This window comes from Zalophus californianus, chromosome 9, assembly GCF_009762305.2.
Source record: "Zalophus californianus isolate mZalCal1 chromosome 9, mZalCal1.pri.v2, whole genome shotgun sequence".
NCBI lineage: Eukaryota > Metazoa > Chordata > Mammalia > Carnivora > Otariidae > Zalophus > Zalophus californianus.
In genome coordinates, this window is record NC_045603.1 from 39,996,103 (window position 1) to 40,022,376 (window position 26,274).

The 26,274-nt window shown below is 35.7% G+C and overlaps 1 pseudogene; it reads right to left on the reverse strand.

Moving 5' to 3' along the window:
- Nucleotides 1-24,130: 24,130 nt before the first annotated feature.
- On the reverse strand, nt 24,131-24,819 carry LOC118357351 (annotated as a pseudogene).
- Between the last annotated feature and the right edge of the window lie 1,455 nt (nt 24,820-26,274).

Consider the following 26,274-nt stretch of genomic DNA (forward strand, 5'->3'; position numbering starts at 1 on the left):
CAATCTCTATTATACAGAATTCTTTAGAGGCCGTGTTTGTACAACACAGTTTAATACAATCCCAATAGTTATAACATGTAATAATGGAGTCAAATCATTTTATTATTTGTATGTTTTTAATTAAATCATAAAAATTCCCCCAGTGGACACCAAAAAGTATTAGTTACACATGTAAAAAGAGGCAATCAAACTCAGACTGAAAGGCTTGAAATAAAAGAAAAATTTGCAATTACACAAATGGCAGTTTGTTAATTATTGCAATTAAGTCATAAGAACAAACAGTGCTACTTTTAGAAGCCTTAAGGACTTGCTGGGGGACTATTTTGGAGTTAAGGGAGTCCAGTGATGAACTGCCCATGATGAAAAGAATCTGAATGAAATGAACGTGACCAAACAAGAAGACCGCCAAAAAATCCAGACAGAGGCAGGAGAAAACCACCTATCTCTCCCTGCATGCCTCGCTCCAGCCACATGAGCCGCGCATGCTCAGAGCTTATTGGCTCTTAGGCCCCAAGAAGGGATATGTGGTTTCCATGCTTCCTTGTACACCTATCACGAAACTGCCTTGTATGCATAGTTGGGCCCTCATTCTTAACAAATGTCACAAACATTTCATTACTGTATTATTAACTTCTTTCTAGTCTTGGGAGGAATAGCTAAAGGACAGAAAAAAATAACCCGTGTGCTTGCCATACCCACAGGGCATTCTGATGGGAAAATGCTCACGTCCACTGCTGCCTTCTGTGGAAGCTAGTGGGGTAGGGAAGTGGCATTCAGGAGTACAGCCTGCTGTGTCCTCACCCTTAACTAAAGGTAACTGCACGTAACGGGCTTCTTCATTTTCTGACCCACAGGATACCTCTAAATAGTTTCTGCGGGGCCAGGAATCAACCTAAAATTTCAGAATTATTTGGCACAAATAGCCCTCACTGTAAAGTTTTCTTTTTCTTTCTTTCTTTCTTTCTTTTATTTATTTATTTTTTTGACTCTATTTATTTACTTGAGAGAGAGAGTGAGCAAGGAAGAGAGAGAACACAAGTGGGGTGGAGGGGCAGAGGGAGAGGGAGAAGCAGACTCCCCACTGAGCAGGGAGGCCCACCTGGGGCTCCATCCCAGGGTCCCAGGATCATGACCCCAACACAAGGCAGATGCTTAACTGACTGAGCCACCCAGGGGCCCCAACTATACCGTTTTCTACGATCATGTTGGTTTTGCCACTGACTACCAAACTAAGGGTAACCAGTGGTCTACGCAGCAAAAAGCCCAGCCCAAAAAGCATGCCTTGAACCAGTTGGTGAAGTTCCAAATCAACCAGATTATCCTTCAAGGATGAGGCAGGAAGAGATTCTGATGATATTTGCAAAAGCCTTTAGAAAGCCAAAGCTATGAAAAATTAGAAGCCAGAGTGATGAATAATGAAAAAGTAATTATAGATCCCAGAACCTTAGAAGCAGACACAGAACAAAAAAAAGTCACCAAAATCAGACCAGTTGGCTCCTGTGTCACTTTGACATTCCCCCATCACATTGTGTATGGGAACACTGCTTTACTTTCTGGAATTACAAGATGCTTCAGCTCATCTTGTATATTTATTGACTCAGCCTAAGAAGTAAACATTTCTCCAAGGAGCCCTCATATTCAAAATCTATGCACTAGTTGTACTCATTGCTACTGAGACAATATTTAATATAATTTTGGCCAAAATTGTCAAAGGCTGACAAACCTGGCCTTATCATGCTAAAAGACCATTTACTGACATGGAAATGTTGGGGTTTGGAGCTGGTGACCAAGAAAGAATTCTTGAGACGTCTTTGGGGCAAAAAGGTGGTTTTATTTAAAGTACGGGGTTATGACCCATGGGCAGAAAGGGCTACCCCGTGATGTGAGGAGCAACTGATTATATATTATGGAGTTGGGGGAGGTAAAGACAAGGGAAGTTTCCAAAGGGGTTTTTATACGCGACAGAAGATTCAGAGGATCCTGGAGGCCTGGCTATTGTCAAGTTAAGGTTGTTTTTCCTTGTAGCAAGGCCATAACCTTAAGATTGGGAGTTCCTGGAGGAATGTCATACTCTGCCTGCCTCAAGTATTCGTCAACAGGCTGCAAGTTACGGGGAAATTTATCTACATGTCCATTTTGCCTTTGTTCTCCTCATCATTTACCACCCCTGCTACTCCACTAAAACTGAGTTCAACCACTAAACTTTTAATCCACGAGAACTATTTTATCCACTAGAACTTAGTTTATTCACTAAAGACAAATATAATGTGCAGCACAAAGTGCTTGGCTCAGAGTGAAAGGTTGAAAATATCCTCATAATGACCTCCTGAGGAAAGACAATTAACATCCCCAGTTACCAATGAAGAAACACAGGCAATTCTAATAACTTGTTCAGGTCACACAGGTTAGACAGACCTAGGCTGGAGTCCTCTTCATCACAACAGCAAACTGCCTCTTCCCCCGCCCCCCCCCCCCCCCCAAAATAAGAATTTTCACTAACGCTTTAATTCTAAAGGACTTCTCTTCTAAATCAGCCAAAGAAGCCTGGTTTGTGTAACTTTCCAGAATGCAGAATGCCAGTTGGCAACTTCAACAGAGGGCAAATGTGGGGTGTTTTTGCAGATGGCAGATATCACTGATAGATTTTAACACTCTGCCAATGAGCTCTTGCTGGCCCTCAAAGTCTTCCTCAGCAAGCTCCAGCAGCCACCTTTAACAAGTCCATGTCGTCATCCCTGTGTAGAAAATGTTGGCAATGTCATTCTAAAAAGGTAATCACATGTATATATGAGGTTAAATGGATCTGACCAAGACACATAATGATTGCTCAGTCCCATCTAAAGCACATATAATGAGTGGAAAAGCTGGCCTCAAAAGAGAGATCCTTTGGACCACATCAAAATATGAAATGAGCCTCATTCCCTATATTAGGAGTTGGCAATTAAGACCACACATTTATTTTCCACTCCATGTTTTCCTGACTCTTCTCAACACAGAGATTAAAGAGATTTACAGACCAGAGTCCTGAGGTTGAGAGCTTGAAGTTATGACTTCTCCAATTTTATTTATGTCCCCCTTTCCCAGTCCCTGGCATTGATAGAGTAGATAATCTTTGGTGATCTATTGTACCACGTCAGTAAGAGAATCTGTTCATTTATATCAAGGATGGCACAGGCTTCACCTTTGGCAATCCAAACACTGTACAGGAGAATTTGCAGAAGTTTCTACTGAGTAGAAATTTAGAACAACTTTCCCAAACTCAAAGATTCCCAAAGGGGGAATGAATAAAAGCTTCAGGAAATCTGCACTGTATGAGTCAAGACATTAAATAAACAGATTACCTTCTTTTCTGCATTCATCTCAAACAGAACTAAACTGGCATTTTTGTTGCATACATTGAGATCAGGCCTCAGAAAAGTGCAAGAAGTTGTATCCTCTTAGATGGAATTTAGGAAGAATAATTGCTTGTTTGTGGGAAAATCCTACCTGCAAGGAAATACAAAACTAAATGCTGAGTCAAAAGTCTTCATAGAGATTTTAGGATGGGTCTGATTGAAAAGAGAACTGTCCTTGGGGCGCCTGGGTGGCTCAGTTATTAAGTGTCTGCCTTCGGCTCAGGTCATGATCCCAGGGTCCTAGGATCGAGCCCCACATCGGGCTCCCTGCTCCGCAGGAGGCCTGCTTCTCCCTCTCCCACTCCCCCTGCTTGTGTTCCGCCTCTCGCTGTGTTGCTCTCTCTCTGTCAAATAAATAAATAAAATCTTTAAGAAAAATTTTTTTAAAAAAAGAAAAGAGAACTGTCCTTTTTATTCCTGTTAGAGAATTCTGATAGAAACCAGCCACAAGAAGAGAATATAATGCAATCTGATATAGAAATGTTGGGGTTCAGAGCCCACGAATAAAAAAGAATTCTCAGGACATTTTCGGTGCAAAAAGTGGTTTTATTAAAGCATGGGGACTGGACCCATGGGCAGAAAGAGCTGTCCTGGGATTGTGAGGAGCGACTGATTATACCCTATGGAGTTGGGAGAGGTAAAAACTAGGGAAGTTTCCAAAAGGACTTTTGTATGCTAAAGAAGACTCAAGCTAAGGTTGTTTTGTTTTGTTTTTTTCTTTAAATTCAATTAATTAACATATAATGTATTATTAGTTTCAGAGGTAGAGGTCAGTGATTCATCAGTCTTATATAATACCCAGGGCTCATTACATCACGTGCCCTCTTTAATGTCCCTCACCCAGTTGCTGCATCCCCCTCACCCTCCACCCCTCCAGCAACCCTCAGTTTGTCTCCTATGATTAAAAGTCTCTTATAGTTTGTTTCCCTGATTTCATCTTGTTTTATTTTTCCCCTCTTCCTCTATGATCTCGTTTTGTTTCTTATATTCCACATATGAGATCATATAATTGCCTTTCTTTGATTGACTTACTTCGCTTACCATAATACCCTCTAGTTCCAACCACGTCATTGGAAATGGCAAGATTCCATTTTTTTTTTTTTTGATGACTGAGTAGTATTTCATTATATATATATATTACATCTTCTTTATCCATTCATCTGTCGATGGACATCTGGGCTCATTCCATAGTTTGGCTATTGTGGACATTGCTACTATAAACATTGGGGTACAGGTGCCCCTTTGGATCCCTACATCTGTGTCTTTGGAGTAAATACTTAGTAGTGCAATTGCTGGGTCATAGGGTAGCTCTATTTTCAGCTTTTTGAGGAAATTCCATACTGTTTTCCAGAGCGGCTACACCAGCTTGCATTCCCACCAACAGTGTAAGAGTTTCCCCTTTCTCTGCATCCTCGCCAACATCTCTCATTTCCTGACTTACTATTTTTAGCCATTCTAATAGGTATGAGGTGGTATCTCATTGTATTTCCCTGATGATGAGTGCTGTTGAGCATTTTTTCATGTGTCTGTTGGCCATTTGGATGTCTTCTTTGGAGAAATGTCTGTACATGTCTTCTGCCCATGATTGGATTATTTGTTCATTGGGTGTTGAGTTTGATAAGTTCTTTGTAGATTTCTCTGATAAGACATTTGCAAATATCTTCTCCCATTCTGTTGGTTGTCTTTTGGTTTTGTCGACTTTCCTTTGCTGTGCAAAAGCTTTTTATCTTGATGAAGTCCCAATAGTTCATTTTTGCCTTTGGTTCCCTTGCAAGCTAAGGTTGTTTTTCCCTCTAGCAAGGCATTAACATTGAGATTGGGAGTTCCTGGAGGAATGTCTTACTCTGCCTGCCTCAAGTATTTGTCAATGGTCTGCAAGTTGTAAGGAAATTTAATTTTATCTACATATGATTTTGCTTTGTCCCCCACATCACAACCCATGGAATAACCAAATTCAAATAAAAAAAATGATACCAATATAAGCTTCTAAAATATAAAATATATGGTATAATCTAATGGTCTCCAAATGGAGCAATTCAAGTAACAAAACAATCTGAAAAATTGCAGAAGGCAATACAAGCAAAAAGTCCTACATTATTTACAGATTTCCCCTAAAAACATATTTCATTGCAAGACTGCATGTTCTTTAAATAATTGATCTCTACTGAATTATATTTAAATAAAATGGAACTATTTTTCAATCATAAAATACAACATACTTATTATAAAAAATAATGAAATAGTACCAAAAGCTTAAAAACAAAAGCAAAAATGAGAAATCTAACCAGAGATAATAGCTAATATTTCATTATCTTTTGAGAAAATCCATCATGCTTATACACCAAGAACATTACATAAATTCGATAAAACAAAAGTTACATTCTCTAACTTATGTATTAAAAATAATAATTGTTTATGGGCAACTTTTAATATCCATAACTATCAATCAACAGACCAACTTATAATGGTGAAATAATATTTCCTGTGTGATTGGATCATATTTAACTAATCCTATATGATGCACATATTTCCAATTTTTGTTACTATAAAAGTCCAAGCACATCTAATGTATACATCTTTATGTGTATGTCTGATATTCTTTATGAGAAATTCTTAAAATTAGGGTTGCTGTATTAAATTTATTCATTTTAAATTTGAATGTCTTGTGCCAAACTACTCAATAGAAAAACTGGGTATAAATTTTCAAGGAAAATGCTCAATTGCAGTTGGTTAGATTAACTTTCTCAAGCTCAGGGATTGCTGTTCTCTTGGTTTTTGCACTATTCTCATTGCTGGAACTGTGTCTAGCATGTAGTCAGCATGCAATAAATCTTAGTTGAATAAATTAATAATGATTTGATTGACTTTTTTCAAATTTAATTTGCATCTAATTAGTTTTATATTTGAAACTGACTCCAACTATTCTTAGCCCCTCTTCTTCAACATAACCTTTGAGAACATTTTGGCTAGGAAATTTAAGGATAAATTCTCTCTCCTCACATTCCACATGAATTATGTACCCATTGTGCTCTGCTACTTACCAGTTTGTATGACCTTTGGCTAATTACTTAGTATCTTTGAGTCTCCAATTTTCCATTAGTGGGATGAGTATAATAAACCCCACTTTACCAGCTTGTCAGGATTGTTGTGAGATTTAAACAATGAGGTAAAACACTTCATACACAATAAAATGGTCTACAGATAAAAGAGATTAACAATTTAAGACAGGTTTAATGTTCTGGAATGTGTTCTACTCGACTCCTATTAACCTGAAAAGATTTCTGCAAACATCCTAAAGCTCCAGGCTCAGAGGCTACGGGTTCCAGTGCCCACCTGCAGATGATGTGTCATCATGGCGATTTCTTATAAGATCGGGGAAATGGCATTTGTTTTCATTTTTATCTGTTATACTTAGCCGAACAATGCTTCTTATTGATTTGCAGCAACAAAGTCAGTTCCTTCTTCCAAGCATGACATTTGCTATTATCTCTTTGCAAGCACACAAATCTAAAAGCAACACCATAAAAAAATAAAAAATAAAACCCTCATAGCTTAAGTATTGATTAAAATCAAGCTTGGTTCATTAAAAACACTGCTGGGATTTGAAGCACTTAGAGATAATCTTTTCTTTTCCTCAGCATTAAAAAATATAGTGATTTATAGATCTCTGCAGTTCTAAGATAGGAGTTAGTTGTTATTTAAGTAAGCTTTGGATTAAAAAAATATTTTAAGTTAGAGTCCAAATTTTTCCCCTCATTCTATTTAGTGCCTAAATATGGGGAAGATGATTTTCTCCTCTTAATAATAATAATATATCTTATCAATATTTGTATAGTACTTTTTCTGTTATAAGGATCTTTCCTATAATATATCGTATATCTTTGACTTATCCCTGAATTTCTTAGTCCTCCTCCTAAACAGACAAGGTCAGGGAAGTGGTAGAGGTGAGACTGAGCAGTCACTAGCTGCTGTCTTTAGGGATCCTCCCAAAGAGAGAAAAATCTGTGCTCCTGTCAAAAGGAAATATGTGTCCTGATCTCAACCAACTGCATTGTGTCCCTCTTCCAGCCAGGTGTCATCTTGGTTGGAAGGAAGAGTGGTGAGTCATATGATGACCCCAACTTTTTGCTCTCTTAAAAGGGCATTCAGCTTATACCCTACCATAAACAGAGGGAAATAAAGACAATAACGCAACATATTTTAAGAAAAAAGAAAAAGAAGAAGATAGCAGGAGAGGAAGAATGAAGGGGAGTAAGTCAGAGGGGGAGACGAACCAGGAGAGATGATGGACTCTGAAAAACAAACTGAGGTTTCTGGAGGGGAGGAGGGTGGGGGGATGTGTTAGCCTGGTGATGGGTATTGAGGAGGGCACATTCTGCATGGAGCACTGGGTGTTATGAACAAACAATGAATCATGGAACACTACACCAAAACAAATTATGTAATATATGGTGATTAACATAACAATAAAAAATTTTAAAAAAACTTTTTAAGACTAAATTTTGTCACTGACTTGTGTATTCAGTTTGTTTTTTGTTTTTAACACCGATTATCCTGTGCATCAGTAGTCTTAATGCTTAGTACTTAACACACATCCGTCATAGTTTTTGCTCTATCCATGTATCAACTCTACTATTATTGTCTTACTTCATTCAAAGTTGACAAATTTTTATCTAAAATTTATTTTAAAAGGAGCTTCAAATCTAGCATACTTTAAAACTGTCCATATAAAATGATTACAAATAAAAGTACAATAAAAACAAAATGATAAAAACTTACTTTGTTATCTCTGTCAAAAGCTATTTCTCTCTTTTTTAAAGAGACAGTGGTAGAAAACTAAGAGAAATTGTCTCCAAAATGTTTGATCTTAGTTGATCAGAGGATTGAGAGAGAATTGGAAATGGAGTTATGGTCTCAGTCATTGTTATGTAACACCATGTCCATATTACCACCTAAAAGATCTTTCTACATCCAGTGATACTTATTCTTCAGAAACACAGCAATGCTGTATTTTTTCATGATGTGTCTTTGAGCTATTTAACCTCCAATTCTGGTGCTCCTACTTAAAAGGATAAAGCAGAAGCATGACAACCATTTTAGTGTGCAAGTAAAATATCCAAGTTGAATTTTCCAATTTTCATCCAAATTTACTGATATTGTTTGGCTATAATCTTTGACTTTGAAAAAATCATAACAAAGACCATAGGAACAGAAGGCATTCTATTAACCCAGAATGACTTCCCCCCCAAAAAAGTTTTGGATACAGAAGCCCTATACAGTGTTTCTCAAACTTTTCTATGCATGTAATTTACCTGCAAATGTAAAAATGCAGGTCTGGGTGAAGCCTAAAATTTTGTATTTCCAACAAAATTTCAGATGATGTCAATGATGCTGGTTAGGGTGTGCAGTTGAGTAACAATTAAAGCACAGGTTCTGGATTCAGGTTCTGGAGTTATAATCCACCGAATTCCAGATTCACCTTTTCATAAATATGTGAATATGCACAAGTTATTTAATTTCTTGAAGATTGTTTCCTTATCTGTTAAATGGGATAATAAGAAAGATGGGGAGACCTACTTCACAAAAGAATACTTCATCTGTCCTTTGAACAAAGACCTATCAGTAAATGGTCCAAATTCTATTAATAGATTTTGAAAATGCCTGCAATATCTGATCATACTCATGATCATCTTTTTTTTTAAGATTATTTATTTATTTATTTGACAGAGAGACAGTGAGAGAGGGAACACAAGCAGGGGGAGCGGGAGAGGGAGAAGCAGGCTTCCTGCCGAGCAGGGAGCCCGATGTGGGGCTCAATCCCAGGACCCTGGGATCATGACCCGAGCTGAAGGCAGATGCTTAACCGACTGAGCCCGCTACACGGTAAAATCACAATTCATGGACATTGTTATGAAACTTAACCTGGCCTGTGATTATCCCTCTAATGCTACTTTCTAGCTCGCCATATTTAGCTAGATTACATAGGCCATGTTTTCTTATATCTCTGTGCCTTTAAGAGACTAAGAACACTGGAAGCCAAGCGTATTTCACCCTCCAGGGGAGAACCAGAGTATCTTCTATGTGATAGACCTTTACCATCTTGCTCTTTTTGCATTATACCCTTTATCATATGATTTTTTGAAATGATACAGTTACTCCCTGATTTTCCCACTATTATATGTTACATACCTTGAAGCAACAGTCATGCATCAATGTACCTTCAGCACTGGGTAGAATAGTGAGATCTGTAATGTTAGTTTCATTATGCTACTTGGCACAGTGGTGCTAAATACTTGTTGAATTAATGAAAATCAGAAACTAAAATGATATATACATGCTTATAAAGCCATTCCTCTCACTCATTCAGACAAATTTTCACTCATCAGGGAATATAATAATATTTAACTAGCCACCACTCAATAGATATTAATCACTATTGTAAATAATTCCTAAAATGATGCAAAATTTACCCATTACTCAGTCAGTAATTCTGCACTCTTCACAAAAGAACTCTGGGTGTGTCATGTTTAAAACCTTGTGTATCCTATTACATAATATACTTTTGTGTGTTTAATTTAAAACATACAGATTTTATATTAATTTTCATAAAATATTTTTTAAAATTTCTTATCTATTTCATTAATTAATGATGCCTTTTTTTTTGAGAGAGAGCGTACACAGGAGCAGAGGGGGGTGGTGGTGGGTGGGTTGGGGGTTGGTGGGGGAGGGAGAAAGAGAATCTCACTCTGGGCTGGGTGTGGAGCCCAATACAGGGCTCCATCTCAGGACCCTGAGATCCTGACTCAAGCTGAAATCAAGAGTCGGTCGCTCAACTGCTCAACTGACTGAGGCACCCAGGTGCCCTTAATTAATGATGCTTTTAAGCATATCAACTCCAGAAACAAGACCTTAATTGAGAAAAAGCCACAGTACGTATTAGATTTTTATAGTAGGCAATTTTTTTCTTTTTCAATATTTTTGAGATCCCATGATTAATTTTAAAAACTATTTTTCTTAATGTATGAAACTATACTTTATATTATTAATTGGTATTTTTGAAATCAAGAAGCATTTTAAAATCTTTGACACTTTGTGATTGTTAGAATTTTTTCCTTAAATTGTGATATATATCATGTTACTTCTTAAAATCAGTATCATCTTAAAAACAATAAAATTTAGTATATTGAAGAAAATGGCCAAAGGTTTTTACCACTTGATGAGCAATTTACTGTGATCACAAAGGAGAAATGCCCAGAGTACTATCTAAAACATTGTGTAACACAGGTAACCAGTCCTGGAAATTTTGATGTGTATCTTCTTGTTACATGAAATTGCTACAAGTGTCTGGGATTCACTGATTAGTTGTATTGAATGTCTCATATAAGTACCCCCTTGAAGTTTTTTTGTTGTTTTGTTTTGCTTTGTTTTGTTGTTGTTGTTGTTGTTTTCAAATAAAGAAGTAAGAGTACCACTTTTAACTCTGGCTATAAAGAACTAGCTTGCATCAGACCAATCCTCTCACCAATAACAACATGAGAAGATGATAACAAATGTTAGAACATCTATTTCAAGACATGGGGGATCTATTAAGATACCTAAACTGATAGCCAAGATTCTGATGAGAAGTGCAGAGGCACAATCTTACATTTAGTACATCCTTTGTCCGGGAAGCATTTGACAGTTCATTAGTAATGGATGAGCAACTGAGCAGTTTTTAGCAGTTTCGAAAGAGGACTAGAAAGAAAAAAAAAAAATGTAGTAAGAGCCTGTCAATGAGAGGGATTCTGGTAAGATTCCCAAATTTTCAATTAAGATGCTTGAAAGTCTATACTAAAGATTTAATGGAGAATCACAAAGTCTTCATAGTGACAGAAACCTAATTTCATCTATGATTGGCTTAAACAATCTTCTCCTGGTCTAACTTCTGCCAGAGGCAAGAGAAAATCCTCAGTGAAGAAAAACAACATATTCAAAAGACTCAAAGCATGTCTATAATTTTTCATGTACAATATTCAGCATGCAGTCAAAAATTACCCAACACAGCAATAAACCACACCATTTCTGACATATCGCATTGCCATAATCAAGGGTAAAAAAGAGAAAGACCTACAGGAGATTCTGATATTAGAGATATCAGGCATGGACTTTGAAATATCTATGGTTAATACATTAAAGACAAGCAGGGGGCATATGGTTAATATCAGCATAAAACTAGAATTTATGAAGAATTACTGTGGAAACCATGAAAAATCTAAAACTAGAGAAGACCATAAATATCAAAAACAAATAACTCAATACATAGATTTGACAGAAGATTAGACACTGCTGAAGAGAGGACCAGTTGGAAGATGGAAAAGTTCGTAGAACATATCTAGACTAAAGCATGGACAGTAAAAAGAAAGGAAAATACAGAATATAAGTCTATACACAAAACTACAAAATCTTACTGAGAGACATTAAAGAATGCATAAATATTTGGAGAGATTTTCATAGATTAGTAGAGGCGGTAATGTAAAGAATCAATTTTCTCCAAATTTATATATAATATCAAAAAAATCTCAATTAAAAATCCAGTTTTTATTTATGGCATTTGACAAACCGATTTTTTAAATGATATGAAGATGCCAAGAGACAAGGATAGCCAGACCATTGTGAAGAAAAAAAGGTATACAATGACCTCTATGTAGGTGATCATTCTCAATCTTTTCTCATACAAATTTGGTTCTATTTTTTCTCAATAAATAAGCTTTTTACTTTTTTTATTTTTAAAGATTTTATTTATTTATTTGACAGAGAGAGAACGAGAGAGCACAAGCAGGGGGAGTGGCAGGCAGAGGCAGAGGGAGAAGCAGGCTTCCCGGCGAGCAGGGAGCCCGACGTGGGGCTCAATCTCAGGACCCTGCGATCATGATGAGCCAAAGGCAGACGCTGAACTGACTGAGCCACCCAGGCATCCCAATAAATAACCTTTTTAAAAAAAATCAGTAAATCAGCTTTATGTATATTTTATATATACTATTAATATATTAATTTATCATCTATCATTCTTTAAATGGTCATGTTTTCACGGCCTTCATCATAAAGATACACATAAACTGAAGGCAAAAGTAATAGGACAATTCATATTAATGATACAATTCACTTGTGAAATAAAGAATCAAATAGCCTCATTGTCTCTTAACCATTTATAGGCAGGTCTTTCACCACATTCAGATTGTAATTTAATGGCATTGTTTAATAAGAACTTGGGTTTTTTTCCATTTTGCTGCCTCTTTTTGACCCAAACATTTTTTACTGCTTTTACAATATGTTAATAATGACTACAATAATAAATACCTAAGAAAGTAAGCTCACATACCAGTCTAGAACTTGACCTTAGGAAGTGCTAAAGCTGACGTTGAGATAAACTTTAAGCAATTTTTTAATTTACTATTTTAAGTTGTTATTTTATTTTGTTTTACAAACAGCACTTTTCTCTTTTTATCTGTAAAATCTTCTGATTTTTTTTATTTAAATTGTCCGCGATTATCATTTACATACTACAAAAAGACATACATTTACACAATTTTTGCTCAGGAGGCTGACTTATTTTCATCTTTGGTATTTATATTTTAAATAAGCATGTAACACAACCTACTCTTTCTTGATTGTTTATTGCCACTTATCATCAAGTCACCTGTTGTGACTGGAATGATAATAGTATCTCCTTTGCTGTTGTCTTAATAATTTAATGTTCCTTTAAATTTACCGTATTATTACATATGTAGCAGGTTCATTCTCATATTTCAATCATTAATATTTTAAATTTCTGAATTATTGTTTTAAGTTAACATGTTTTTTTAAATAAAGTGTTATAAATGGGAAATTATGGATGCAACTGAATCACAAACCTTGGACTATTAGATACTTTTACTGAGAAAGTGAAACAAGTAATACAACATGTCACCAAAAGATCTGATCTACAGTAACTGCAGCTGGAAGATGAATGGATTTTTAAGAGTGAAGTTTTTTGTGTTTGTTTGTTTTTTTAAGTAGTTAAAAGCAAAAATTAATCTAGCTCATTAGGTGATAAATAAAATTTTCAAAAAAGATTTTCAATGTCATCCTCCTAACTTTCTAACTTCAACAAGAAGTCATCACAGTACATCCCTGATATATATTAGTATATTTTGTTTATGATAATAGGCTCTGTTCACACTAATACAACTATACCATGGAATTCCCTGGTATCACAAAACTACTCACTGTTAAAAAATATCAGTGAGATTGGCTGACACAGTAAAATGGGATTCTACTAACTTTCCATATGAGCATGCATTAAAATACTTGTACAGACTATTGCATTAAAAACCATTTTTCTTCAAATATTCAGGGAAAATTGGCATTGAACTGAAATGTGTTTTGGTTATCCTACAGAAACCTACAGTATCCTGTGGAAACTCACTATCATGCTTCCATGAGTGTCATCTAGAAGGTACTTTAGTTTGAGAAGCATGACTCCAGGTGCTCTGAAATCCACCACTGGTTTTAGCCAGGTCACCAGAGAATTGGCTTGTGTAAAATAGATTTCCCTGGTCTTCTTTGGTCTTCTTTTTTCAAACTGGGCTTTAGTATGATGCTTTCACTGAATAGACCAAGAGGTGTCTTTTCTGGATATGTTCTAGTTGCTACTGCTACTTGATAGAAAACTCATACTACTTTAAGAAAGTTCTTTGCAATATACACCTAGAACAATGAGATGAAATACCAGGCAAATCTAAGAATAATCAGTGGGAGGTGTTTGGTAATCGAGAGTGACTTCATTTCTGTACCCCTACTCCCTACCTCACCCCACCCCAATTTTGTGCATATGATATGAATACATGAGATGATTCTATGCAACATTAATACATAATGGGTTTTTAATTTATATTTTTTTGTTGAATTATAGTTGACATACAACATTACATTAGTTTTGGTTATACAACATAGTAACACAGTCCTTCAGTATTTATATACATTATGAACTGATCACCATAATAAATCTAGCTATCATCATACAAGTTGTTATAATATTTTTATTTATATTCTCCATGCTGTATATTACATCCTTGTGATTTATTTATTTTATAACTGGAAGTTTGTGCCTTTTAATCCCCATAATGTTTAACTTTATATCAGTAGGAAGACTTTAAAAGTTGTGAATTTAAGGCACAAATATATCAGTGAAAAATATCCAATGCTAGTTAATATATTTATTATCTGTAGAAATTATAGTTCCAACAGATAAGAAAGAAAATATAAACAGAACTCAGAATTGATGGACTGAGAAAATACATTAGTGATATCCAACCCGTGGCATAGTCTCACCTCATTGAGGATTGCAGATTCTAATCTAACATGTAAATTAGGCAATGTTAAGTTTCAAGTCCTCCATTTTGTGCTATCTGATCAATGTGCTCAGTGGTAAATGGCTATAAGAAGCAGTCAGAAGAATGCAAAACAAACAAAATCACCCTGGTTCTGATCATCTTCAGGATATATCTCTGGATTAGATCTCTGGTTGATAAGCAGTATCAGCTAAGAAAGAAACCCTAAAAAATTTGCCTTGTGGAGACATTCCTAAATTAATTGGAATGAATTAGAAGATTTATCTCTTAGGTAATTCCTTAGGTACATAAAGAATAAACTTAATATTTTAAAGTTTATAATTATAATGTGAAATATGTAAATGCATTTAACTTTCCAAGTTTATAAAGGCAATAACATATTAATCAAAATTTTCTTAAAAGTGATTGTTTACAATTACTAGACTTACAAACAAAACAAAATAACAATATTTATAAACTAAGCTTAAAATCTAAAGCAAGATATAGCTTCTTTATAAAGAAAATATAAATTTTAAAACCAAGGTTGACCTCTGAATAATCTTTTGAGTCTGCAAAAGCCACTTTGAAGTAATCAAAAATCACTTTAACAATACAAGATTTAAGAGTTGATGAAATTTTTTTCATAATCATAATTTGCACTATGGGTAAATTATAACAGATATTATCAATCAGAGTGTGGGTCCTATTGTGCCTCCGTAGGGAAAGAAGTTTTTACATGCAATTGATCAGTCAGTAATCTTCACTGGATATGGTATGACTTGTGAAAACTTTCATGATGCTAATAATAAGACATATTTGGGGAACCTGGGTGGCTCATTTGGTTAAGTGTCTGACTCTTGATTTCAGCTCAGGTCATGATCTCAGGGTCCTGGGATTGAGTCCCATGTCAGGCTCTGCACTGAGCAGGGAGACTGCTTGAGATTCTCTCTCTCCCTCTCCTGACCCTCCCCCTCCCCACACTTTCATTCTTTCTCTCTCTCTCTCATAAGTAAATAAATCTTAAAAAAATAATAAGACATGCTCATTAATATGAAATAAAGTTATTCAATCTACCTTATAACTGGAGTTCAGATATTTTCAATGGTATCTTTGTTACCATATTTAAATATCTAATGTTGCATAATACATATTCAAATTTTTATTTTACTCTCTGTTGAGATTTGAACGTGAATAAACTGGTGAAGAACAAATGTCTGTGAACTGTACAACACCAGGAAATACTTTGCATATTACAGTTTTATATAAACAGTGCCACCTCAGATTATCAGTTTGGCCACTGATCACCCATAGTCATAGTAACTTTTCCAAAAATGGTACATTTTTCAAAAGTCATAAAGTTACTGAATTAAGTGTTCTTTGCTTCCTATGGTTCATCTGAAATCTTAATTCACCATCTAGCACATTTTAACTTACAAGACAATATTTTATTTTTGATCTCCCAGTAGCATGCTGTTGTAACTAGACCGATTTTTTTTTACAGCAAAGTGAATTTAAGATTATCTAATATTGCTTCATAATGTTATGAAAGGAATTATAGGCATTGAAGTAATGTACATTACTCCCACATCTTTCACCTCACTGTGCAGTCAGCCAAATTATATATTTATTAATTTTGTTAAGCTGGCCTCATGAGTCAATAGATTGAATACAGTCCCTGTTAATTAAGTTTGCTGATGAAATGATTAGAAGCTTGGAGAATAGGTTTGGAATTAAAAATGAGTTTAACCAGCTGGAGGGGATTTATGCATTGGATAAGAATTGGACCAGATGACCTCTGTGGTCTTTTTCAACTCTGGGATTCTATAAAGACTGAGAAATCAATATAACAGGAATTTATATGGAATGAATTCAATGTAACAAAATGCTAGATGGAATGAATTCATTAAAAATATATATATTACATATGATTAAAATCAGCAATGAATGGTAGCCACAGACATGATTTTGGATCCCAGTAGAGAGACAATCTAAACATATGTTAGCAAGTTAGGTTGATTTAATCATGATTCTGAGATACATTGCTTGCTACAGATTTTTTTATAGAATATTTTTTATTATGTGTCAGAGTCTGACTAGGGGCTCACACAACTTATAGTCTCTATATCAAGGTTAATCAATAAGATTACATTTTCCTGTAACTAATGGAACTCCTGTAGCTAAATTAAATTTTGACCAATAAAATGTGTAGAGATGTAATATACATCAATTTCAGGCCTTCCTTATAAATGTGTCCTCATGCAATCCTACATTCTCTTTTTCTTTCTTTTTTAGATTAGCTATCATGGAGTAACCTCCAGGGCAAATTTGGATGCCTGGAATCAAAAACAGACTCAGATCTAAAAAGATGCATGTACATATACATATATGATTTTTAAATGCACAATTAAAAATAGCAGAAGTCGGGTGCCTGGGTGACTCAGACAGTTGAGTCTGCCTTCAGCTCAGGTCATGATCCCAGGGTCCTGGGATCGAGTCCCGCATCGGGCTCCCTCCTCCTTGGGACCCTTCTTCTCCCTCTGCTTCTCTCTCTTTCTCTGTCTCTCATGAATAAATAAATAAAAATCTTAAATTAAAAAAATGTTTAAAAAAAAGCAGAAGTCATTAATAGGTATTTAAAAAGAGACTATCAAAATATCCAATAAGGATATGAAAGGATACTCAACTTCATTAGTCATCAAGAAAGCACAAGTTAGGGCGCCTGGGTGGCTCAGTTGGTTAAGCAACTGCCTTCTGCTCAGGTCATGATCCTGGAGTCCCGGGATCGAGTCCCACATCGGGCTCCCTGCTCAGCAGGGAGTCTGCTTCTCCCTCTGACCCTCTTCCCTCTCGTGCTCTCTATCGCTCATTCTCTCTCTCTCAAATAAATAAATAAAATCTTAAAAAGAAAAAAAGAAAGCACAAGTTAGAGCCTCAATGAGACATCAGTACATACTACCAAAATGGTTACCACTTAAGAATAGCTTACATTGCCAAGTAGTAGTTAAGACTATGAAAGAACAGAAATTCTTACGCACTGATAATGAAAGTATAAATTGAGAAAGAGTTTGGTGATACTGCTCAAGTTAATCATACACATAATCTGTGATCTAGCAATCCATTTCTACTTATTTCCCCAATAGAAATGCATACATAGTTATACCAAATGACATACACAAGAATGCTCAAAGCAACTTTATTCATAATAGACAAAATGGAAAAAAATATTCATCAACATTAGGATGGATACACAAATTGTGCTATACTCATATAACAGAATGTCATAGAACAGCAACAACAAAAAAGCAAATTCCTTTATTCAAGACAGAACTATATAATGTTGAACAAAACAGCCCAGAAACAAAGACCAACATATATAATAATATTTACATGAAGTACAAAAATAGGAAAACTAATTAATAGGAATAGAAATAAAACGGTAGTTACTTTCAGTGTGTTTGTAGGGGGAAATACTGACTTGAAGTGGATTGAAGGAGGCTTCTGGGATGCTGAGAATGTTGCATGTTTTGATTTGGTTTGTAATCCCATCAGTGTTTTCATTATAAAAATGTATGGAGCTTTAAACCTAAAATTTGTGCACTTCAAATTTTAAAAATGTTTAACAAAAAAAGTTAGTCTGATGAGTCTAGGTTAAATGTCCCAAATACACATCTGAAACATTAAAACAGTAGGAATGTACAATTTCCTTTCTCAAAGGAGATTCAATCATTTAAATGCAATCATGCCCAGAGGCAGGCTGAGAGATTAGATGACCTTTCTGGGTCCTTCTCAGCCCTATGAGCCATGATATTTCCTACAGTGTGTTGTTTTCTTAAAATCCCCTTCAGTCTTTCAATTTCTCTTGTATTGTGTTGTCCAGGACTGAACTTAATACTCTAGGGGGTTTCTCACGAGGGCAACATAAGTAGAAAGCCTGTCACCACCCTAATAGGTAATGTGATGGAGTTGTATCCAGTGGGAAATCTCAAAGGCATTTTGTGCAGCCCTGCTATGATTGGATGGATAATGCAAGGTCATACACTATTCTCTCACCTCTGGATATTTTAACATTATTTCTTTACAAGTTTTCCTTTATGTTGCATGCTTTGTACTAGACTTACTTCCCCCCTCCAAGACACACTAAATTGACTTCCCTTTTGTCATCTTCAGAACAATTTTTTAAAACATTCTAAGTCTGTAGATATATGGGATGGAGAACACTGGTGATATCAAGAACTTCTGCAGAAAAAATTAGTGGAATCATTGTCATTATATAAGGAAGGGGATCAATTGATCAAATAAATTATAGAGAGACAGTCTTGAAAAGAGGTGAAAAAATTTACTTAAAATGATTTATCATAACTACAGAGATTTGAGCTTTTACTTAATAAATTTTCTTTCATGGGAATTATAAGTGTTTTACTATTAATGCCACTAGTAAAATCCTTGATTGACTCAGCTTCATATTTTTTTTAAATGAACAAATTCACACCAGAGTATATGGCAATATGAATAAATTATTACTGCTAAAATGTTCCAACTTTCAAATAAAATTTAATACTAATTTCCATTTAGTTTATGAAATATGATACATGTATTTTGCTTTGGCATTATTGAACTTTCAAAAAACAATGAAGAATTAGCTTCCTCTCAACATAGACATTTTAGAGACATTTTTAGTTGGAGAATTCACTGGGTACCAAAAGCCTATTATTTCTGGAAGTTCCCCAAGTAAAACATTTACTCTGGAGTAATAAGCTTATAGATTTGAAGACAACTACATTAACTGACACTACAACATTTGTTCCAGAATTTTAAGGCTCTCCAAAGGCTGTAATTTTAGGACACTCATTTAGACATATGCTACTGAATGGTTTGGGGCAACTACAGAAAAACGGCATTCCGCTGGTACTGTGCATCTGTGTATATAGCAATCTCTAAATGTAGCTAATGGAATCTCAGCATGAAACCAGAAAGATTTTTCAAAACTCATTACAGTTGCAGGTTACTCTAGTTGAAAAATTGATTTTGCACAAGAAAGTAAAAATCTAACTTCACAATGTCATCAATCACTGGGAAAACATAACTGAGGCCTGGATGCAAAACTTATCCATTCACAATTCTTAGAAAATCTTTATGTCATTGAAATGCAACCAAAATCTCAATATAATTTTTAAAGAGAACTCATATGAATGCAAATAGAATATTAGTATTTATTTTTCCAAAAAATTTAAATAAAATGTCAATCACTAGATATTGTAGTCCAGGGAAAATTTGTAAGAAAGTACATAGTAAGTAGAATTTGTTTTCATTCAAGAAACTCCTTCAGATAATTAATGTCAGAGTTAAGAATCCTAAATGATACCCATCATTTAGCATGCCTAATAGGCAAATGAGTTTTATTAATTCACTTATTCACTCATTCATTGATTCCCATATATATATATATATATATATATATATATATTTAAGATTCAACTGCTTAAAAGGAAGGATAGATTTTATAAACCATAATATTAGCCTCATGTTTCTAAAAGCAGAGAATTCTGAAAGTATTTCTCAACATCCAAGGATTTCAAGGATCCCTAATAGAAAAACATTGGTCTAGTTGATTTCAGATAAATAATGATATCCTCATAAAGAGCTTTGTGAATGTGGATTCCCCAACCAGGCCCAAAGTTCTGTTGCCACCTGCCAAACACACAGTTGTATAAGTCAGAGAAGAATTTTCATTAATTTCTACTTCCTATATTTATAGAGTTGTTTTGGGCATCTTCTGCTTTAAAGTTATACCTAATCTGTGGGGCAGCCTCGAAGATGGCTGCCAACATCCCACTTCCTGGTATTCATGACTTTGTGTCCCTTGAAGGGGGGTTAGACTTAACTGACTTACTTTTACAAACAGAATATAGCAAAATTGATCAGAATGTCATTTCTGAGACTAGGTTGTAGAAAAGACTATGGCCTCCATTTGGCTGCTTATTCTCTCTTGCTTTCACACTCATTTGTTCTAAGGGAAGCCATTTGCCACATTGTAAGCTGCCCTATGGAAAGAACACGTGGAAAGGAAATGAAGGTCTCTGGCCAATAAATATTAAGGATCTAAATCCTGCCAATAGCAATCAAGGAATTCTCCTGCCAACAAGCCATCAAAAAATTAAGTCCTGTAAGGAACTCAGTCTTACCAACTATATTACTGAGTTTGGAAGTAAATCTTTTCCCACTTGAGCCTTTGGATGAGACCACAACTGACAGCATGATTAAAACATCAAGAGAAATCTCCATGAGAGGCACCCAGCTAAGCTGTGCTCAGTTTCTAGAAACAGAAGTTTTAAGATAATAACTGTGTTGTTTTAAGCCAGTATGGTTTGGAGCAATTTGCTATACAGCAATAGACAACTCTGTTACTTTTTTATATCCCTAGAGAAGCAGAATTAACTTATCACATCTTGTGACTAGCTTCTGAATTTAAAAATGTTTTGAAAATATTAACAATTATTAAAATTTGGTTATGAATATATTGGGGTTTATGACATTCTTTACCTTTGTATGTTTAAAAAAAAACACAAAAGCTTAAAATGCTTTATATAATCAGGAAGAGAATCCACATTTCCCCTTCTCCTTTTCTCTTCAGATTAAATATTCTTCCTCTTACATTTTTCTCATAGGAATTATTCCTCATTTTTTAATACATTTTTTCCACATATTTTAGAGCATATTGATATAATTAGATACCTTTATCCAAAAGCAACCTGACATAAAAAAGAAAGCCTTAAGAGATTTTATTAAATGTAGAATCTGTAGGATAAAAAGATTTCTAACTCACAAGTCCATGCAATAAGTATGGACTTTATAATAAACCTGAGTCTAAAACCTTGCAAGAATAGTTATTATTACCAATCTTCAATTTTTAATCTTCAAAACTTCAATAAAACTTGCCTCATTGGCCTATGACAAAGAGCATTAAGATAATACTAGCTAACATTTGGTGAATAATTATTATGTAGCTAGCAATTATTTTTCTTTCTCTTAAATCTCGTATAAAACATAAAAGAGCCAATGAAATAGATTCTGTTAATATTTTCTATTTATCAACAGGGAAACTAGGCACTGAAATATTAACTTTCCCAAGGACACACAGGTAGTAAGTGATGAAGCTGGGTAATGAACTGAAATTTTAATCACTAAGCTATACTATTAATAAGATAATTATGTTCTAAAACAGTATCTAGCACTGAGAGAGCACCAGCTTAATTTCTTTCTTTTCATCATCCTCATGAAAATATAGATTGAGAGGCAGTGAGATAACTATTCGTATTTGTCATGTTTCTGTTGACATATGTTGTATAACTAGCTCCAAATTTCCATGGTTTAAAGCAACAAGCATTGATTTCACGCTTACAATTCTATAGGTTGGCTGGGAAAGATCTGTTTTACACCGAAGATTAGATTCAAGATCATGTGTTTCTCATTCTAGTCCACCAAGTACCCAGGTCAAGTGTTTTTCATTTCAGATGGAAGAATCTCCAAGAAAAGTGAGCAAAAGTATTTAGTGTTTCTTGAGGCTTCAACTCAAAGCTGGTACATTCTGAATGCACCCTCATTCCATTGCCAAATGAAGTCACATGGCCAAGCCCAAAGTCATTGGCACAGGAAAGTATACTAGGTTTACAATGAATCCTGCTAGGGAGGAGAAGGAAAGAGGAATTATAGATAGATAATACAGTTTACCACAGCATTCATGGAAATATTATAAAATATTGACTACATAATTGGATATTTAATGTTTAAATTCTATATACCCTAAAATTCTATACTTTTAGCACAATTTAAAAATTACTTTTTAAAAACATTAATAAAAAATAAAAATTAATAAAAATTAATTTCTATGCTAAGGAAACCGTCAACAAAACAAAAAGGCAACCTACTGAATGGAAGAGGGTATTTGCAACTGACATATTTGTTAAGGGTTGCTGTTCAAAATAGATGAAGAACTTATACAACTCAACACCAAAAATAATAATTCAATTAAAAAATGGGCAGAGGACCTGAACAGACATTTTTCCAAAGAAGACATATAGATGGCCAACAGATGCATGAAAAGATGCTCAACATCATTCATCATCAGGGAAATGCAAATCAAAACCACAAGGAGAGATCATCTTATACCTGTCAGAATGGCTAGAATCAAAAAGACAAGAAATAGCAAGCATTGGCAAGGATGTGGGAAAAAAGGAACACTTGTACATTGTTGGTGGGAATGGAAATTGGTACAGCCACTATAGAAAACAGTATGGAGGTTCCTCAAAAAATTAAGAATAGAATTACCATGAAATCCAGTAATTCCTCTACTGGGCATTTACACAAAGAAAATGGAAACACAATGGGGCACCTGAGTGGCTTCTGCTAAGTGGTCTGCCTTCTGCTCAGGTCATGGTTCCAGGGTCCTGGGATTGAGCCCCACATCGGGCTCCCTGCTCGGCGGGAAGCCTGCTTCTCCCTCTCCCACTCCCCCTGCTTGTGTTCCCTCTCTCGCTGTGTCTCTCTGTCAAATAAATAAAAACCTTAAAAAAAAAGTAAACATGAATTTGAATACATATATGCCTCCCTATGTTTATTTTTATTTATTTTTGCAGTTATTTATTGCTTTTATTTTTATTGCATTTATTGCATTTATTATTTATTGCATTTATTTATTGCATTTATTGCATTTATTATTTATGCTAAGTGAAATCAGAGAAAGACAAATACCATATGATTTCACTCATGTGGAATTTAAGAAACAAAACAAAACAAATGAACAAACAATCGAAAAAGAGAGAGAGACAAAAGAACATAGTCTCTAATGAGAACAAACTGGTGGTTGCCAGAGGGAAAGTGAGTGGGGGATGGGTGAAACAGGTGAAGGGGATTTTTTTTTTTTAAAGATTTTATTTATTTATTTGAGAGAGAGTATGAGAGGGAAGAGGGTCAGAGGGAGAAGCAGACTCCCTGCTGAGCAGGGAGCCCGATGCGGGACTCGATCCCGGGACTCCAGGATCATGACCTGAGCCGAAGGCAGTTGCTTAACCAACTGAGCCACCCAGGCACCCCAGGTGAAGGGGATTAAGAGAACACCTATCTTGATGAGCACTGAGACGTGTATAGAATTGCTGAATGGTTACACCGTACACCTGAAACCAGTATCCCTCTACATGTTCATTATTTATCTATCATCTATCTATCTATCTATCTATCTATCTATCTATCTATCTATCTATCATGCCTGTCCTAATTTTTTATTGGTCACCTCTAGGCCTGTGGCCAGCTAGGTGGGCTCTAGGGAAGGGGTCACCATTCCCCAGCTCCCACCTGGGAGAATGAGAAGACCTTGCCCTTAGCCTTCCAGGGTTAGGGATTGAAAGGGCAGGTGTAGCCTTTCCTGGGCCAGCATGGGGTATACAGGTAAAGGCACAGGTTGGGGCCTAGAGCCCAAGCTTTCCACCTGTCAGCCTGGTTGTGTTTGGAGAAGTATTCCTTGCTATCACTCACAGTGGGCTTGATTGTGTCGCTGCTTGGCTTGCATCTAGTGGGACAGGTTTCCCAAAGCTCATCTGTGTACTGGAAGTCCTGGACCAGCTGCAGAGCTGCATCCATGGAGCACCCACAGGCAAATCATTGACAGTGATCAAGGGTACCCTTGCCATGGATGATAAAGACGCCCCTGTAGGCAATGCCCTCATCTTCCTTTAGCACACCATAATCTTGGGACAAGCTTCTGGTTACATCAGCCATCAGGGGCATGTTCAGGGGGTCCAAGCCTCATTCCTTCTCGGGAGTGTTGATCCAAGCCAAATGGGTGAACTGAGAGTAGACAAAGACCCCAGCAGCTACCAGCCTAGCTTGCCAAAGTCCTCAGCATGTCCTCTGAAAGCGATCTCCTTGGGGCAAACAAGAGGTGATATCCAGCGTGTAGAAAAAGAGGACTCAAGTATTTGCCTCTGTAGTCAGAAAGCTTCACTTCTTTAAAGGTGCCATCCACCACAGAGGTGCCTGGAAGTCTGGGGTGGGCTTTCCCTGTGCATGTTGCCTGAGGCCATGACAAAGCTGCATGAGCCAGGGCGGGACTCACTGACTAGCAGACAGGGGAACATGCATTTCAACACCCCGTTATACTTCAATTAAAAAAAAAAATTAAAAAGGAAAAAAAATGCTTCCTATCCTACAAATCATTCTTTTGTTAACACTGTATATGTATTAACACAAGCCATCTTTTTCTATTTTTACACCATTTTTTTTTTAAATAAGGAAAGCATGGATCTTGAGTCATTCTCAGGAAACTCTTGCATAACTCCTCAAGTTAATGCCTATTGGCTCATAAGCAGTATCTATAATAACTGAATTATTTTAGAAATTATGTCCACAGTTACTATGCTTTTAAATGTATTTTGTTTTCTAGGTACCTCTGAGTAAAAGCTTTCACAACTGTAGTCTGATTTCCATGGATAGAATACACCGCTATTTGTTTTAACTAATTCTCTACAGCTGACCCCTTTTGCACTGGAGAACTTAAGAAATATCAAAAGATTTAGTGTTTTAATTAGACTCTGTTATTCCTTATCCCTCATTGGCTATAAAGGACACAGTGTTGCTGCTGTCACCTTAACCCAGGGATACCTCTCCTCGGGGTTTCCAGTTTATTCACTGTTTTGTTTGCTTGTTTTAGAATGAGAGGTTTAAGTGTCTGTCTCCCTCAAAGAAGGGGTGAATCTGATTTACCTTAGTACCATTTGTGCCTATTCCAATGCCTAAAACCTAGTAGGTACACAATATATGCAAATTAAAGGAAGATTGTCTGAATAAACAGATGATGTAATTTTTACTATCTAGTGTGCCACTCAACGTTACAGTGTGAAGTTCTATTAATAGCTTTTGACTCAGAAATATCCAATTTAATTTATTTTACATAGAAAGTGAAATACTTAAATTATCACCAAGTAAGATGAAAAAAGACCAACATTTATAAATTTATCATGCAAGGCATGTTGGGATCAAGATGGTAAAGTCAAGGAACTCTACATAGTTGGCATGAGCCTCCACCAGCACACAAAGAAACAGCTCTAATCCCAAAGAATAAAGGCTACCATATTATGTAAAACACCAAGCATCCTAGGTATACCCTGGAGCTCACAGCCACGGTTTCTGGTTAGATGGAAAAATGTAATCCCAAGAGGCATTACTGGGATGAAGTAATTATTGTAGAAGGACAGTAGTCAGTTTTAAAGGCTGTCAAATTTCCTGCCCCAGGATCACCTTTAGTACGTCAGAGTTTAGGTTCATGTTGGCAACAGATCTCAACTTCAACTGTACCTTAGGAAGGAGGAAAAAGAAAAGGGAGAAAGATGGCATTACTGAATACTATTTTCTAGGCATTTCATTGAATGCTCACACATACATTATTTATTCAATACATGTTTAGTGGATGTCTAGTTGTGTGATGCATCATTTTATGTGCAAGGCAGAAATAGAGGAGAGTATAAAGTCCAGGGAAGGAG